Source organism: Pteropus medius, unplaced genomic scaffold (genome assembly GCF_902729225.1).
Source record: "Pteropus medius unplaced genomic scaffold, Ma_sr-lr_union100, whole genome shotgun sequence".
NCBI lineage: Eukaryota > Metazoa > Chordata > Mammalia > Chiroptera > Pteropodidae > Pteropus > Pteropus medius.
Window position 1 is genome coordinate 2,736,344 of NW_024349803.1, and position 17,782 is coordinate 2,754,125.

The 17,782-nt window shown below is 32.1% G+C and overlaps 1 protein-coding gene and 1 pseudogene across 6 annotated transcripts in view; both read left to right on the forward strand.

Annotated features, from left to right (window-relative positions):
- TBC1D5 (TBC1 domain family member 5) overlaps positions 1 to 17,782 on the forward strand; it is a 466,695-nt gene that overhangs the window by 194,017 nt on the left and 254,896 nt on the right. The gene's annotated exons all lie outside the window — the stretch shown is intronic.
- Positions 10,028 to 10,146, forward strand: LOC120582655 (uncharacterized; annotated as a pseudogene).

A 17,782-nucleotide genomic window follows, 5' to 3' on the forward strand; every position in this document is an offset into this window, starting at 1 on the left:
ATTGACATAATTTAAATACCACGTGATTAATTCTGTGTGAAGAAGTGGGAACTCTCTTGTATTGCTAGTGGTAGTTAAAATTGGTATCAACACTTTGGAAATAATTCAACGTTACAGGAAAATTGAATGTGACCATATCCTAAGATCCAGCATTTCCACTCCTAGGAATATAGAGAATCTTTTATATCAGAAATTGTATATAATAACATTCATAGCTCCATTTCTTATAATAACAGAAAACTAGAAATACTCCAAATGTCTATCAGCAGTAGAATAGATAAGGAAATTTTGATATAATCATACAATAGAATATAAAGCAGAAATAATTGAACTACATATGGATGACACAAAACTAACAAACATTAAGACAGAATATATAAAGTATGACTACATTTATATAAATTTTAAAATGATAAAACTATACATTGTTTAAGAATGTATACATATGTAGTAAAACTATAAAGAAAAGCAAGAAAATGATTAACAGTTTAGGATGGGGTTACATTTGGGTGGCAGGGAGGAGGATATGATTATCAGCAAAGATCACATTAGGCGTTTCATAGATTTGGGTAATATTTGATTTCTTAAACTCAATGGCTGCTGAAAATAAGACATTTTACAATTAACTTTATTAATTAAAAAGTATGAATTGATTTTTCAAATCACAAAAAGAATAAGTGGGTGCTCTCATTGCTTGATACTAAAATGTATTTTCAAGCCATTATAATTAAAATAGCATCGTCAAAGAAATAGACAAATTAATTAGAAAATTGGAAGTCAAGAAGATAACAAGTATATTTAACTCTTATGATATAAAATATATGATATATATATATATTTATGATATTTTAAAGAGTTTAAATCAGTGGTAAAAGATAGTTTTTCATCTGACAATATCTGGACAACCAGTTAATCCATTAATATGTATCTATTCTCAGGTAAGGAAAAGACATTCCAATCACAGCAGCGGAGAAATCATAGAGGAAAAGATTGATTTAAAAAAGTGCTTTATTTGAATTTTTGCAACCAGATGTTAATAATCACATATGTGTTTGTTCACACTCTTAATTTTATATATCAAGAAGTTGAGAATCAGAGAGTGTAAATGACTCATTAGTTGTTACATAGAGTTAAGAGACATAACTGGATTGAGAGCTTTGAACTTTGGCTTTACAGCCTAATATTCTTTTCATTGTCACTTTGCCATTATTTAATACCAGTATACCTTATATTTGAATTTATTTTTTAATTTAAGATTATTTGCTGTTAGATTAGATGAAAATCAATTCAAACTTGAAGTTTTACTATAATCTAATAGATTTTTTAATTTTTATTTTTTAAAGTTAACCAGTTTTTTAAATTATTATGAGCTCGTGGATTTAAATATATTTGATGTGAAATTTGATTTGATTTAAACCTTGCAATTATTATCCTATTTTTAATTGCTATTCACTTTTTTTTTGGCTTTATTGAGATATAATTAACAAACACAATTGTAAAGTATTCAAAGTATATGTCACGATGATTTGTTATACATATATATTGTGAAAGGTTTCCCCCATCTAGTTAATTATCATTTCTGTCACCTCACATATTTATATTTTTTATTTTATTAACGAGAACAATACAGTGTTATCAACTATAGTCACCATATTATACATTAGATCCTCAGACCTTATTCATCCTACAGCTGAAAGTTTGTTCCCTTTTACCAACCTCTGCATAGTTCCCCTTCCCCTAGCTCTAGTATCCACTTTTCAGCTTTGTTTCTTAGAATTTCTTACACTTTGACTTTCCTCCCCTCCTCTCCACTCCCCTCCCTTGAGGTTCTGCATTTAAGTGATACCCTGCAGTATTTGTCTCCATGTCTGTCTTACTTCACTTAGCACAATGCCCTCAAGTTCTATCTATGTTGTTGCAAATGGCAAGATTTCCTTTTTTTGTGGCTGAATAATATTCCCTCGTGTGCGTGTATCTATATATACACACACATATATACATGTACCAGATTTTCTTTATTCACCCATCAGTGGACACTTAGATTCCATGTATTGGCTGTGGTAAGAATACTGCAGTGAAAACGGGGCATGGGGTACGTATATCTTTTTGAGTTAGAATTTTCGTTTCCTTTGGATAGAAGCCCAGAAGTGGAATTGCTGGAGTGTATGGTAGTTCTATTTTTAATTTTTTCAGGAACCTTCATACTGTTTCCCACAGGGGTTGCACCAATTTGTATTCCCACCAACGAGGCACAAGTGCTTCCTTTTCTTACATCTTCACCAGTGGATGTTTGTAGGGATTTCTTTCATTGAATATGTAAATTACTTTGAGTAGTATGGACCTTTTAACAATTTAATTCTTTCAGTCTGTGAGCACAAACTATCTTTATATTTATTTATGTCTTCTATTTCTTTCATCAGTGTCTTATAATTTTCAGTGTAGAGGTCTTTCACTTCCTTGGTTAAAAATAATTCTAGGTATTTTATTCTTTTTGATGCAATTGTAAATGGGATTGTTTTCTTAATTTCCCTTTCTGATTGTTCATTGTTACTGTACAGAAATGCAACTTATTTTTGTATTTGTTTTCTATCCTGCAAGTTCACTGAATTCATTTATTCTAATAATTTTGCTGGCATTTACACATATATTATATATGTGTTGTATAATACATATAATATTATACCTTTGCAAATAGATACAGTTTTGAAGCTACCTCCCCTCTCCTCTCTTTTCCCTCTAATTGCTCTAGCTTGGATTTTCATTATTATGTAGAATAAAGCCATGAAATTTGTTCTTTGTATATGGGCACCATTACCTCATTTTTCATGGTTGCTCACTGGAAAAACAACCCTGAAAAATAGTCCAAGTAAAAAGCAGTCGGGTCCTTGCAAAAAGAAGAAGTGTTGAGATTGGGCATTCTTGTCTTATTCCTGATCTTAGAAGAAAAGCTTTCAGCTTTCACCATCAAGTGTGATGTTAGCTGTGGGCTTGTCATATATGGCCTTTATTATTATGTCGAGGTACATACTCTCTTTACCCATTTTGTTGAGAGCTTTTTTCATGTTGAATTTTGTCAAATGCTTTTTCTTCCTCTATTGAGATGATCATATGATTTTATCCTTCATTTTATTAACGTAGTTTATCACATTGATTTGTGGATATTGAACCATTCTTGTATCTCTGGAATAATCCTGCTTGATCATAGTATATGACCCTTTTAATATATTGTTGCATTTGATTTGCTAGTATTTTGTTGAGGATTTTTGCATTTATGTTCATCAGGGATATTGGCCTGTAATTTTCTTTTTTTCTAGAGTCCTTATCCAGTTTTGGTATTAGGGCAATGAAGGGCTTATAAAATGAGTTTGGAAGTAACTGTTCTTCTTCTTATGTTTTTTGGAAGAGTCTGAGAAGGGTTGGCAGTAATTCTTCTTTAAATGTATAGGTAGAATTCTCTAGTGAAGCCATCTTGTCCTGGACTTTTTTTGCTGTTTTGAGGAGGTTTTTGATTACTGACTCGGTCTTCTTCCTAGTAATTGGTTGATTCACATTTTCTATTTCTTCATGATTCAGTCTTGGTAGGTTGTATGTTTCCAGAAATTTATACATTTCTGCTAGGTTGTCCAATTTGTTGGTGTGAATTATTCATAGTTGTCTCGTGACCCTTCATATTTCTGTGGTATCAGCTATAATGTCTCCTCTTTTGCTTCTGATTTTATTTGAGTCTTTCTCTTTGTTTTTTCTTGGTCAGTCTAACTAATGGTTTATCTATTTTATCTTTTCAGAAAACCAACTCACAGTTTCATTCATCTTTTTTTATTGTCTTTTTGGTATCTGTTTCATTTGTTTCCATTCTGATTTTTGTTATTACCTTTCTTCTACTAACTTTGGCTAGTTCTTCTTCTAGTTCTATGAGGTGTAAAGTTAGGTTGTTTGACATCTTTTTCCCTCCTTAATGTGTATGGTTATTGTTGTAAAGCCCTCTTAGAACTGCTTTTGCTGCATCTTATAAGTTTTGATATGTTTTATTTTTATTTTCATTATCTCAAGGTATTTTTTTATTTCTCTTTTTATTTCTTCTTTGATCCATTGGTTGTTCAGTAGCATTTTGTTTAATCTCACATATTTGTGAATTTTCCTCTTCTTGCATTTGATTTTTCATTTTTATACCATTGTGTTTGGAAAATATGCTTGATATAATTTCAATCTTAAATTTATTAAGACTTGTTTTGTGGCCTAATATATGATCTATTCTGGAGAATGTTCCATGTATGATTTAGGAAAATGTGTTTTCCGCCACTGTTGGATGGAATTTTCTGTAAACGTCTGGTGAGTCCAACTAGTATGACATATATTTTAAGTCCAATATTTCCATAGTGATTTTCTGTCTATCTGAACTATTCATTGTTGAAAATGAGGTATTGAAGTCCCTTACTATTATTGCATTACCGTCTACTTCTTCTTCAGGTCTTTTCATATTTGCCTTATATATTTTGGAACTCCTCTGTTGGGTGCATCAGTTTTTTCAAGTATTATAACATTTTGTTGGATTGACCCCTTCATCATTATATAATGACCTCTTTATCTCTTAGTACAGTCTTTGACTTAAAGCCTATTTTATTTGATAAAAGTATAAATATCCCTGCTTTCTTTTGGTTTCTATTTACATTTACTATCTTTTTCTGTCTCTTCACTTTCAGTCAGTGTCCTTAAAGCTGAAGTGAGATTTTGTAGGTATTATATAGTTGGATCTTCTTTTTTTTAATTTATTCAGCCACTCTATCTTTTGATTGGAGAATTTTGTCCACTTACATTTATAGTTGTTGTTTAGGGTATGGACTTATTCTTGCCATTGTGTTAATTTTTTTTCTGGCCATTTGTAATTTCTTTGTTCTTTCTTTTTCTCTCATTTCTTTCCCTTGTGTTTTGATGATTTTCTGTATTGTTGTGCTTATATTCCCTTTTCATCCATCTTTTGTGTATGTAGTATAGGTTTTTGCTTTGTGGTTACATGAGACTTACATAAAACATATGTATAAAGATTGATTTTTTTTTAAATCCACTAATCTAAATAATAAGCTATGTGACATTAATAATTTATTCAGCAGTTCAACATGTGTTTATTGAGTACCTATCATGTACCCAGTACTATTCTGGGTTCTGGGGCTCCAGTGAGTGAATGCCATATAATAGGTGGCTATAAACAATAAACACTTAGGAAAAGCACATGTTAATAAGAACTATACAGAGAGTTAAAATATAGTGATATGATAACAAGTGACCTCATTGCTGGTTTGAACAAGGTCTTAAGGGAACCTCTTTCTGAAGAGGGAACCAGCCATGTGCAAACCATAGGGGAAAGTATTCCATTTAAAAATAAAATATGAGTAGCCAGTGTGAACACACATTTAGCATGTTTGAGAAACAGAAAGAGCACCAATGTGGCTGGAATATTAGAAATGAAGAAGGAAAAGTGTTAGTGGATGTCTAAGAGATTTGCATGAGACATCAAAGCTTTTAGGGTTTATAAGTCAAAGGAAGTACTTTGGATTTGATTCTAGAGTATTGGGAATCCTTTGGAGCATTTGTAAGAAGGGGAGTGACATGATCTGATTACTTTTTATTATTTTTATTGTGTTTTATTTTGAAATAGTTTTTGACTATTGAGAAGCTACAAAAATAGTACAGAGTTTACACAATAACATTTTACATAACTATTTTACATCGTCAAAAACAGGAAACTGATACTTGTATAATTCTACCAGTTTAGGTAAAGACTATATTCAGATTTCAACAGCTTTTAAATGTTCTAGTTCATATTTCCCTCCCTCTTAAGTGTATAGTTTTATTAAATTGTTATATTTGTAGATTTGAGTAAATATCACCGTAATCAGGAAATAGAGTTTCTATCATTCAAAGAAACTTCTTCATATTATCCTTTAGTAGTCACACTTTTTTCCAACTCTAATCCCCCGCAACCATTGATCTGTTATGATTTTGTCACTTCAAAAATGTTATATAAGTGAAATCAAATAGTATGTAATACTTTTTGATTGGCACTATTTTTATTCTACAAAATGATGTTGAGATCAAAGTCGTTAGTTGTATTTGTAGTTTGTTCTTTTTTATTGCTATTCCATTGTATGGATGTACCACAGTTTGTTTATTCATTCACTTATCAAAAGACATATGTGTTGTTTACAATTTTGGGCAATTACAAATCCACAATGAGCATTTGTGTACAGGTTTTTGTGTGGATGTAAGTTTTCATTTTTCTAGTTTAAATACTCAGGTGTACAACTGCTGGTTTATATGTTAAGTGTATGTTCAGCCATTTTTCAGTGTGTTATATACCATTTTGCATTTCCGTTAGCAACATGTGAAAGGTCCAGTTGCTTAGGATCCTCACCAGTGTTTTGGTATGGTCAGGATAGTATGGTATGGTGCATAATAGTATCTCACTGTGGTTTTCATTTGCATTTTCCTAATGGCTTATGATGTACATTTTGTATGTGAACATTTGACATTTATATTTCCTCTTTGATGAAGTGTCTGTTCAAGTTGTTTACTGAATTGGATTGTTTCCTTACTGTTGAATTTAAAGAATTTTTTATGTAGCACATTTTTAAGTGCTTTGTTCGGTATATGATCTGCAAATATTTTCTCCTAGTCTCTGGCTTTTTTTTTTTTTTTCCCCATCCCGTAACAGAGTTTTTCCCAGAGAAAAATTTTTAAAATTTCAATGTATTATTTTTGTTAATGAATTTTGCCTTTGGTATTACTTCTAAGAACTCGGGTCAAATAACTTCCCATAACCTAGGTCATGAAGATTTTCTCTGGTATTTTCTTCTAAAAGTTTCACGTTTTACATCTAGCTTCAGGATTCACTTATCTTTGTATGATGTGTGAGATTTAGATGAAGGTCTGTTTTTTTGTCTTTGAATGTCTAATTGTTCCAATGCCATTTCTTGAAAAGCCTCTTCTTCCTTCATTGAGGTGCTCATGTACCTCTGTCAAAATTAGTTTGTTGTATTTCTCTTGAACTGTTTCTGGGCTCTCTTCTGTTTCATTGACCAGCATGTCTGTCCCTCCACCAGTACTTTAACTCTCTTGATTACTATAGCAATAGTATGCTTTCTCAGTGGGAGTGATGTTGCCCCAAAGGGGGTAAAAATGTATTCGTAGTGGTTGAAAAAAAATATTAGACATTACAATGGTTGTGGCTCTGCAAAAGACCACAGTATATAAAAGGTATATACTATATTGGTGAGATTAAAATTTCATGATGGGCTGCAATTAGGAAAAAAATATCTAAAAAGTTTCCTTAGGGAGATGATGATGAAAAAAGGTTGAGAAACACTGTCATGCAATAAGTTGTAAATCAGGTAGTGTGGTTTCTCCAACTTCATTGTTCTTTTTCAAAATCGTTTTGGCTATTCTAATGCCTTTTCCTTTACATGTACATTTTAGAATCAGCTTTTCTGTATCCTCAAATAATTGTGCTGGAATTTTATTAAAAATTATGATTCACATTTTAATAGATTATTTAGCTGTTTTGTGGATAATGGGTAGGCAGGAGTGGAAGAAGAGAGATCAGTTACAAAGTGATGCTGTCTTCAGAATAGAGGTGATGGTGACTTTGCATTGGTGGTGGAAGACATGAAGAGAATTCAACAGGTATATATATTTTTTTTAAATGAGCAGATAAGAATACTTATTGATAAATTGATGACCAGGTAGTGAATATGAGAGGAATCCAGCAAGATTCTAAATGATGCTATTTACTAGAATGTTAGAAACTGAGGGAAAATTAAATTTGGATGAAATGGGAGTTGGGAGGAGAAATCAAGATTTTTGTTTGCCCTTTATCACACATCTAACATGTCAGATGTTCACTGAGCAGATAGATATGTGTCAAATTCTTGGAAGATAAGTCTTCACATATGGATTTGGAACATGTCAACAAAAGGGTGGTGTTGGTTTTGAGAACATTTAATTGTGGGGACTAGATAGAACCCCAAGACACCCTAATCTTTAGAGTGGTAAATAAGAGTTTGATATTTTTAGTATTTGAGAATTCAGACAAACTAGAAAGAAAAATGAACACCACAGAAAAAAGACCAAGGATATAAGCAGTCTTTAAAAAGTATTTTAGATGTTTAATAATTATATGCAGAATGGCCTCATTTTCCCTCGATGGAATGACATTAAAGCAAGATAATGATTTTTTTTTTTTACCAAATTATTAAAGATTAAAAAATAATAAAATATCATTGGCTGAGGTCCAGAGAGATGGACATTTTCATATGCTCTTAGTGGCAATATAAATTGGTATAATCTTTCTGGCAGTCAGTTTGGCAATATTTATCAAAACTCTTAATGTGTCCTTGCCCATTAACCTTCCAGTGTAGTTTATTTTCTCTTTCTGAAATCTTGTGATTTTCCTGTCCTTTGCTATATTTTACTTTCACTGTCAGCGATGCATCAAAATAGAATAAATGTGGCTAATTGGTTGAATGCAAAGTCCTTATTCATCTGAAACTATGTCTAAAAGTATCTTGTGAAGGTTGGAGTTGTTCTTTATATTTCTATAATTCCAATGTTACTCTTCATGTTTTTTTCTTTCACATACCTTCCAGCTTTTTTTTACCTTATGTATTCATGTTTATCCCACCTTTCAAATATTGCTAATGTTGTCCATAACTAGCACAGAAGACCTTATTTATAATAAATTATATAATGTTCACTATAATGGATAGAATATTTATGTTTCTCCCAAATTCGTGTTTTGAAATCCTAACCCCACAATGTGATGGTGTTAAGAGGGTGGGACCTTTGGAAGGTGATTATTAGGTCATGAGGGGAGAGGCCTCATGATTAGGATTGGTACCCTTTTAAAAGGGACCCCAGAGAACTCTTTCCCTCTTCCCACCATCTGAGTACACAGTCACCTATGAACCATAAAGCTAGCTGGCTTTTACCAGACACTGAATCTGCCAGCTACTTGATCTTGGACTTCATAGCCTCTTGGACTATGAGAAAAACATATTTGTTGTTTAAGCTACCTAGTCTATGGTATTTTTATCATAGTAATCCAAATGGACTAAGACATTAACTTTCTTAATGTATTAAATCCAAAGTAGGATATGGTTTTCCCATTTTGCCCAAAGAAAAACAAAAATATGATGAATAGGACAAATATAAATAAACTCAGATTATGATAGGAATTTTTTTTTATCTGAGTATTGTAACTCAGAAATCTGTTTTGATGAATAAGTAGTCAATATTCCAGAAAAGTATTTGCTAGCATAACTCTGTCGATCCTGTATTTCCAAATGGTAAATTAAATAAAAGGAGCAATTTTTACCAAATGATCATTGACTTTGGCTCTGCAGACATTTAGTAAATTATAAGTTGGCATCTATTTTAAAGTCTCTTTGCTTATCTCTTAATTTTATGTCACTTTACCATTGTTAAGTAAATATTTTAAGAAGAAAACTTCATATGTGAAAGATACTTTTAGTGTAAAAGTGTGGTTTATGAGTCCTTCCCTTCATGGGATATATGTATGTTTGTTCCAATGCGTATCAGAAACAGGTAAAAAACAAACCTTTTTTAAGAGAGTGAAATAATATTTAATTATACATTTTAATTATAAGCAAGCATATTCATTTTATGCTATTTACAAAAACTACTTTCGTTTACTTTCTAAATAAAAAAAAGTTTTATTAAGTAGAAAAAGCCGCAAATCTGTCCATCAGTAGGTATTTCTACCTTATACTCAATTAAATTCTCATCAAATTTGATTTACTAACTCATGGCCACAACAGATGTTATCTTAATGGAAGATAGAAGAAGAAAATTAAGAATGTTGAGCCACAGAGCCATCTTTACATTTTATTTGTGGAAGTACAAGAAAAGTTCAAAAACCTCTTTCCTACTATTTTTTCGTACTATACTAGAGTTTAGTGTTTTGTACTATACATGTTTATTTTTAACTTTAAGTTTCAAAAATACAGTTGAAATAGTCTACGGACATGCCACCCTGAACAAGCCGGATCCTATCTGATCTCAGAAGCTAAGCAGAGTGGAGCCTGGTTAGTAGCTGGATGTGGGACCATCTAGGAAGACCGGGTGCTGTAGGCATTAAAAAAAAAAAAATACAGTGGAAATAAATATATAAAGAATGAAACAATATTAAGAGAATCTTTAGTGTTATAAATCTGTTTCATATTAATTCATATGTTTACATTAATGTGCTAAGTTATTTAATTCTCTATTAATGTCACACATTTTAATAGGGTATTAGGGACATAAAATTGCTTTTATTTAATCTGTCATGATTCAAATATACTTCAAGATATTGACACTTAAGAATTTTAATCAATTTGATAGTCAGTTTTTATTCCATACATTTTAATTGAGATAATTTTGAAGGTCATCAAAATTGTAGCTTTTTATAGAAATAGTAGTTGGTGATATTTTTTCTTTTCATTGTATTTCAGGGATTGAGTAGCTCAAGCAAGATGACTGAGTAGGTGGGTTAAGGTGCTATGCTAACCTAGCCAAACATATTCTGATGACAGTAATATAATATTAATATTTAGAATTTCATAGGGACGAATGAAATATCAGAGATTCAGTACCAGCTCTCTCCTTAAGTGTTCTGCGTTGGTTGTTAATTAAAACAGGTTTTTTTTGTTGTTTTTTTTTTTTTACCTCATTTGTCCTCAGATATTCATTATAAGGTTTAATATTCATTGATTTCTTCATTCAGTAGCTATTTATTGAGTGCCTACTCTATGCCAAGCTCTGTAACAGATGCTGGGGATATAGGAGTGAACAAAAAACTACTATTCTGCAATTATCTGTATGCCACATATGCCTATCTTTTAATGCTGGGGTATGGGAGTGAACAAAATATACACTAATCTCTGCTCTCAAGAACTTTACAATTCTATTCACCTGAAATTAATATAATATTGAATATCAACTATAATTGAAAAATTAAAATAATAACATAAATAAGATGAAGTTTATAAATCTAGTGTAAGACAGACAGTAAACAATATTAATATGTAAAATAGATATGTTCGGTAGTGATAAGGGCTAAGGAGAAAAATGAAGCCTGAAAGAAGTGTAGAAAGTAAATGAAGGAGGGTGTTACAGTTTTAATGACAGCAGGAAAGACCTCTTTGAGATGGTGTAAAGCAAAAAGGCCTCCTTCGTCTATGTAAAGACCTGAAGAAGTGTTTAATTGAAAAATCTCCTTCATAAAACTTCAGTGTATTTAAAAACACACTAGATTAGTGTTGAATTTTAATATTCTTCTAATTACATAACAATCATAAGAACATTGAAAAACTGTAATATCCTGGAACTGGCATTACCATCTTTAGTATGTCCTATTAGTGTAGTTTATCATTTATTTATAGTATATTAAAGGATAAATTTATTGCTTTATGTGGTAATTCTCCTAACTTTTTTTTCTGACCTCCTACTGTAGTAAATGTGTAATTTGGTTGGATTTGTCTCTGCGGTTGAAAGAGAATCAATTAAATTCTATGAACACATGTAGGTTCTAATGCACTAAAGTACCTTTTAAATTTTATGGTACTGTGAATGTATGAACTGGGTATCAATTTATTCTAAATTTTTTAAAATGCTGTTTGTATAGTACTATCATCAACTTTTTCTAAATCTTTTGCAAATGCTAGGAAATTGGGAAATCTAAGTAGTTTCGTTTTTTTTCGTACTTATGATTCGTCCCTTAAAAATTTTTTTTTTTTTTTTAGTTTATTGCTTAGCTAAACTCTAAAAAAATTATTTGAACATAAGAGCATAAGAATGTGTTATTTTATTTCATCCTAAGATTTTAATCCTGCCAGTACAACTAAAAATAGAATTCTTCATAGCTTTTATTTTTCAAGTATAGGTCAAGAGGAGAGAGAATGACTACTATTCTGCAATTATCTGTATGCCACATATGCCTATCTTTTAATACTTTATCTGGGCTCCAGTTCACTCTAGCTGTCACTCCAGTGGTTTGATCACCTAGAAGAAGAGTAGAGGTAGGCTTCATGCTCTCCTGCTCCCACTAGAGTCAGGGTGCCTATTGAATCCAGGATGGTGTAATCCCTTGCAATGAATGAAATACTCATACCCAAAAAGTGCTGGACAGGGAAAAGCATAAACCGTTTTCCTTATACAAAGCCGTGTCACAAAAATTGATTTTATTTTTCTGTCAGATTTCTCATGGTTGTGTCAAAGCGATTATTTCACAGCCCTTGTGATATTATTACATATGTTGTATAGTCATCTATCTAAGTTATATTCCATTATTATAAAGCACAACACTAATTTAGAATTATCTGCAGAAATAAAGGTACACTGCAATATATTCCATTTCTCTTTCACAATAACAAAATCTTATCTCTTACTATCCCTTAATGCCACCACTAAATTGTATATATTGGATATAGTGTTTTTACTTTTTAGAAAATTAATAATATTGTGAAATATACAGTGGATACTTAACAATTTCTAAGGGATTGAATGAATGCAGAAATGGTTACTCATTACCCAACTGACCTATTTTAGGAGGACTTCCTGCCTTCAGTAACATTTCAAGTGAGTTGAAGAAAATAGCTTGGCTAGTCAGATTTTGTAGTGCAGATTAAAAAAGTCACTGAATCATGACTGAGGGGAACAACAGAATGATAGTAAAGGGATATTGAAGTAGAGTAAATGAATAAAAACATGTTTTAGTGTGAACTGGATGAGGTTCCTGAAAGTTAGAGTAAAGTGCAGATTATGAAGCTAAGGTTCAGTACACAAGTGTTGGGAAAATGACCGAATGAATGACATGAATTTTATAGCCACATTTCAGATTGAATATGAAGGGTAAGGTGGATCAAAAATGAGATGATTAACTAAATTCTTTATATAAAACATTTATTTTTTATTTTAGTGCACTTCTTTTCCTGTACAATAAGTTATGTCCTAATAAAAATTAAAGAGCAAGTTGCATTCGGAAGATCAGGTCATCGTAACTCATTGACATTAGTCCACATAACTGAATAATGTCTTCCTTCAGTGAAATACATCAAATGAGATCAACAATTATGACTCATAAACATGCCTCGCAGGCATAAAACAGCAGGGAATTAGCATGTGAGGCTGATAAATATGCATGTAAATAAGCTCCCAAAGGAATAACATGGGTTTGATTGATAGGTTTAGAATTGGAACATATGTAAACCCCTTTATTCCTCATTCTGGTGTAGCTAAGTAAAGATGCGTTTTACTTGTTAAAAAGTTTCAATAACTTTGTAAATCTTAATGCCACATCTGTTTTTTTTTGTTGTTGTTATTGTCGTTGTTGTTATTGTTGGAGATTTTTTGTACATCAGTTGTAAGATTAATTGAATTGTCTACAGGCTGGATAGCCCTCACATACAATAAATGGTGAAACATGCGAATGAGTCGCTGTGCATCTGGGGCTAGACATGGGGTAAGATTCTGTCGGAAATCTCATTTTTTACATTGTAAAACAGCGTATGGTTATAGGAAATTTCTTTAGGAAGTAAAGATGTGACATAGCAGTTAATTTGGACTCTAAATATACTAGATATCCTCTCTATATTTAGCTTCTAACAATGAAATTTCTATTTCTTCATTTCATACTACTGCTTTTGATTAGAATGTATCTTTTTAACATTTTTTTTCAGTTCTTGATATATATGTTTTCCTGGCCCTTAGTATTCATAAACTATTGTGGAACTGCATTAGAAAACATATTTAAACACTAGTTGGATATCGGGGGTCTCCAGTTTTGTGCTGATGCCTCTCAGCCAAGAGATGACTTTCAGAACTATTAATTCTCTCCTTAAGGCTCAAATAATTTGAGGTAGATGGAAAGAGGAATATGGCTTTTGATTTCCTGTTTTAGAGTCTTAAGTATTATTGCTGTGGCAGGTTCAGAGATTTGCTATTTAAAGGCACAAGGGGATCAGTCAGTGCCCACATCTGTAAGAGGAGAGCTTTTCTTTCTCTAGAAATAAACTAATGAATAAGAAGTCTATAGTTTCAAAGGAATTATGTTTTTGGTTTGGTGAGACAGCCTGTGCCCATCGTTTTGTAGATCAGGGTTGTTGATTATGCCTTCTGAGTTCTGCAGCTGTCTTTTAGGTGCATGAGATAAATCAACGAACAAAACAAAGATCCTTCCCCTCATGGAGCTTACCTTCTAGCAGGAGATAGTAAAATAGAAGCATAATGAAGAGTTAACATAAAGTGTCTTAGAAAGTGATAATTGCTTTAGAAAAGAAGAAGTAAATATTGTAGTCTAAGGGAATTGTGTATGTATGAGTCAGGAGGTTGCAGAACTAAATATCAGTTTAGATCTTACTGAGGAAAAAAATTTTTTTTTCTGAATTTATGTTACTTGCTGTTGTAGGGAAGCAAAGGCATTTAGATAAAGGTACGTGTTTACACACATTCAAGTAAAGCCAGAACCCTACAGGTACTCCTAGGACTTTATTACTCTCAATGCTTATATATGAGCACAGAGTTTCACAATCAGAATTTCATATTATGTGATCTGGTACTAGTTAATGCAACAGTTTGTTTAAATATATATTGACTGGGTTTGGAATTCTGATAATCACAAACTGGTAGTTTTGTTTTAAAGATACTAACTTGCTTATAAAGGTTTGATAGCATATATTCCTATACAAATTCCCTTGGAGGTAGGAATTTTAATTTCCAGGACAACTCACAGAAGTGAATGTTGGCCAAAAATACCTTTTTTGGGGGTTAGCTTAGGAGTGAAACAGTCTATAAACTAAAAATGTCTGATCAAGTAGAACCAAAATTGTATAGAAAGAGAAGTAGTAATTCAAAAACTTCTAAAAAGACAGTTTTAAACAAGCAGTAGATCCCTTTGTCTGTTTTGTACACTTTTGTATCCCCAGCACCAGGGCACATCGCACTAAATGATTGTAGTAAATGGAATGAAACACACCAAAGACACAGCTTTTTACACAGCCTTTGGTTCTTGGATAAAAGATTTAACACTATAGGTTACATAATTCTCATCCTTTAATGAAAGGAAAAGCACCATTTCTAAGGAAGTATTTCTTCGTATTAATGTCAAAAGCAGTTAAGTAAATTGGCTCTTAATATAATAATCGTTGATCTTAGGTAAAGGTTATTGATAAGTATATTTTTAAAGAAAATGCATAAATATTCATAAAACTATTTATTAATCATTGCGTAGTCTTGAATAATTGTAACGTTTTGTATGTGTCCCAAAGAAGGAGGCGGAGCAGAAGGCATACAGGTGCTTGTAATGAAACCTAGACTGAATCTAGACCTTGTAACTACTCCCTCAGTGTCAGGAAGGAGGGAACTGAGGATGGGCTAAGGGCTGGCAGAAGCTGGCAGAAGAGTAAGCATCCTACTTGATAAAATCGGAAGAGCACTAAACAACTGAATGAAGGATAAGACCCAGAATAACAACAATAAAAAATACTTCTTAGTGTTCATTTTATCTATAGCAAAGTATTTATAATTATCTCATTAAAATTTTAAAAGCCTGATAGGTTTTAAAAAACAAGAGTTGATATATGGCAATTAATTGTGTCATACCCACTAGTAATACTTAATATAAAAAATAAAGCATATCTTCTTTTTAATATTATTACTTTATTTTTAAAAAATATAAACTATTTATTGGGGCTTTAAAAAGTTCACTTCCAAAATTCAGTTTTCCTCACCCTGTTTTCATTATAAACTTTAAAAATTTTTTTGTGATACAATTTCCAGTCCTGGTATATTTCAGTAACTTAACTATTCCTGTTGAACGTGAACTACTTTAGTCACCTTTGATAAAAACAAAAACAAAACTAAGAATATAATTCCTAAAGACAAATTATAATTCTGAGGAAAGAGTCTAAAGCCAATGAAATCTAAGACTCTTTATTTCTATAAGAATCTGTCTAGTGGTCTGACTAGATCAAAGAGAGAAAAAAAGATTCCTTAAAGTAAATGATGGCTAGCCTATGTATTTGATCACTATCTCCCAACCCAAATTATACTGTGAGCCAATAAACTGCATATCTAAAATTCCTATTACTGTTTCCTGGAGTTAGAGAGAAGAGGAAGTATATAAGTAGAGGAGAGAAATGGAATTGTGGTAATTAAAAAAAAAGTTTGCCTGCACATTGCCTTAGATGAGTTTTCTTAAACTTTGGCTGTCTCAACTATTTAACAGGAACGATAGAGTTTTCAGTTTAGGAGTGTGTTGTATAGATATTCTTTATATTTGGTTTACGCATCTATTTTCTGAACTAAACTATTTTTTTCTTTTCAAGTAGAGGCTGTGTGTTTCATCCCTGAATTCCCCGAGGCACATAGCAGAGGCTCACTAAGTTTTTACTAAATGGACTGACTCGACTTTTTTAGCTAGCAAACATGCTTAAGGCAAGGCAGTAGCATTTCATCACGATATGAGAACACTGATTTGTATTCTCGCTGGGACCTGTTCTTCCACTGATGTGGACTGTAGGGATGCTTATAGGCAGAGCCAGAATATTTTTCAAGAAGCAATCCATCTGAGAAAGTACTGTGTTGATACCTCAGAGTTTTGCGTCACAAAATATGGCAAGGATCTGGAAACTATGAAGAGAGTGTGTAATCAGTTGTGTGTATCAATTGTGAGGCAAGTCAGGCCTTCACAACATCTGAATTGAAGTAATATCACTTCTTGATGGTCTGACCAGAAGAATTTGGCTAAAAATATGATCCTACAGGAATTACTTTGTTTAATTGACTTTAGTTGGCAATTACCGTGTATACACTAGAGAGTGGATGCCAAAAACAAAGATTTGAGTTTGGGCATGTTTGCTATTGAGTTCTTCTTACTCTCAATAGTTACACAGTAGGAACCATTGCTTCTTGAAATATTTCTCAGTTTATGATAATGTAACTATATGATCTATTTGGAGAATAAGATATATATGCTTTTTTTGCCACAGCAAGAGGTTAGGTATAAGTTTATCCATGTTTATGAAGTATATAAATTGAAAATAAGTATGTGTATGTTTGTGGGTGGAGAGTGGAGTGAGTCAGTTTCTTTTTTTGAGAGTGAGGTATAATTTAAAAGTGAACAATCAAATTTTTATTCCTCAGCTGGTTGCTTTCTGTCAGCTAGTAGATTATGACTCTTTTTAAGCTTTTCCTCTCATAGAAAACTCCGTTTGACATTAAAGAAGGAGTGTTCTTTGCTGCAACCACCAAAGCCTTGCTGTGCCTTGTCTTTCATTTCTTCTTTCTTTTTCTTTTCTTTTTTCTTTTTTCTTTTTTCTCTTCTCTTCTCTTTTCTCTCTTCTCTTTTCTTTTTACGCTGAAACTCAAATTTTATTACAAATGGCTATTAGGTAAAAATGACACAGAGCCCTGTGCAGGGCCTGTGGTTAGCAACAACCAGAGCCTCTTCTTGTCTTGTGCATCACCCCTTACTTTCTGCTGGTGAGGTTTCTCAAGGCATTACTTTGTTGATCTAGACCAGGAGTGGACTTTTTTTTTTCTAAATAGCCAGATAGTAAATATTTTAGGCATTGTAGCCATGTGGTCTGTAGCAACTACTGAACTCTGTCCTTGTAACACAAAAGCAGACGCAGAAAACATGTAAATGAATGGGTATGGCTGTGTTCCAGTAAAACTTTATGATAACCAAAATTTGAATTTCAGTTTTTGTGTGTCACGAAATATTCTCCTC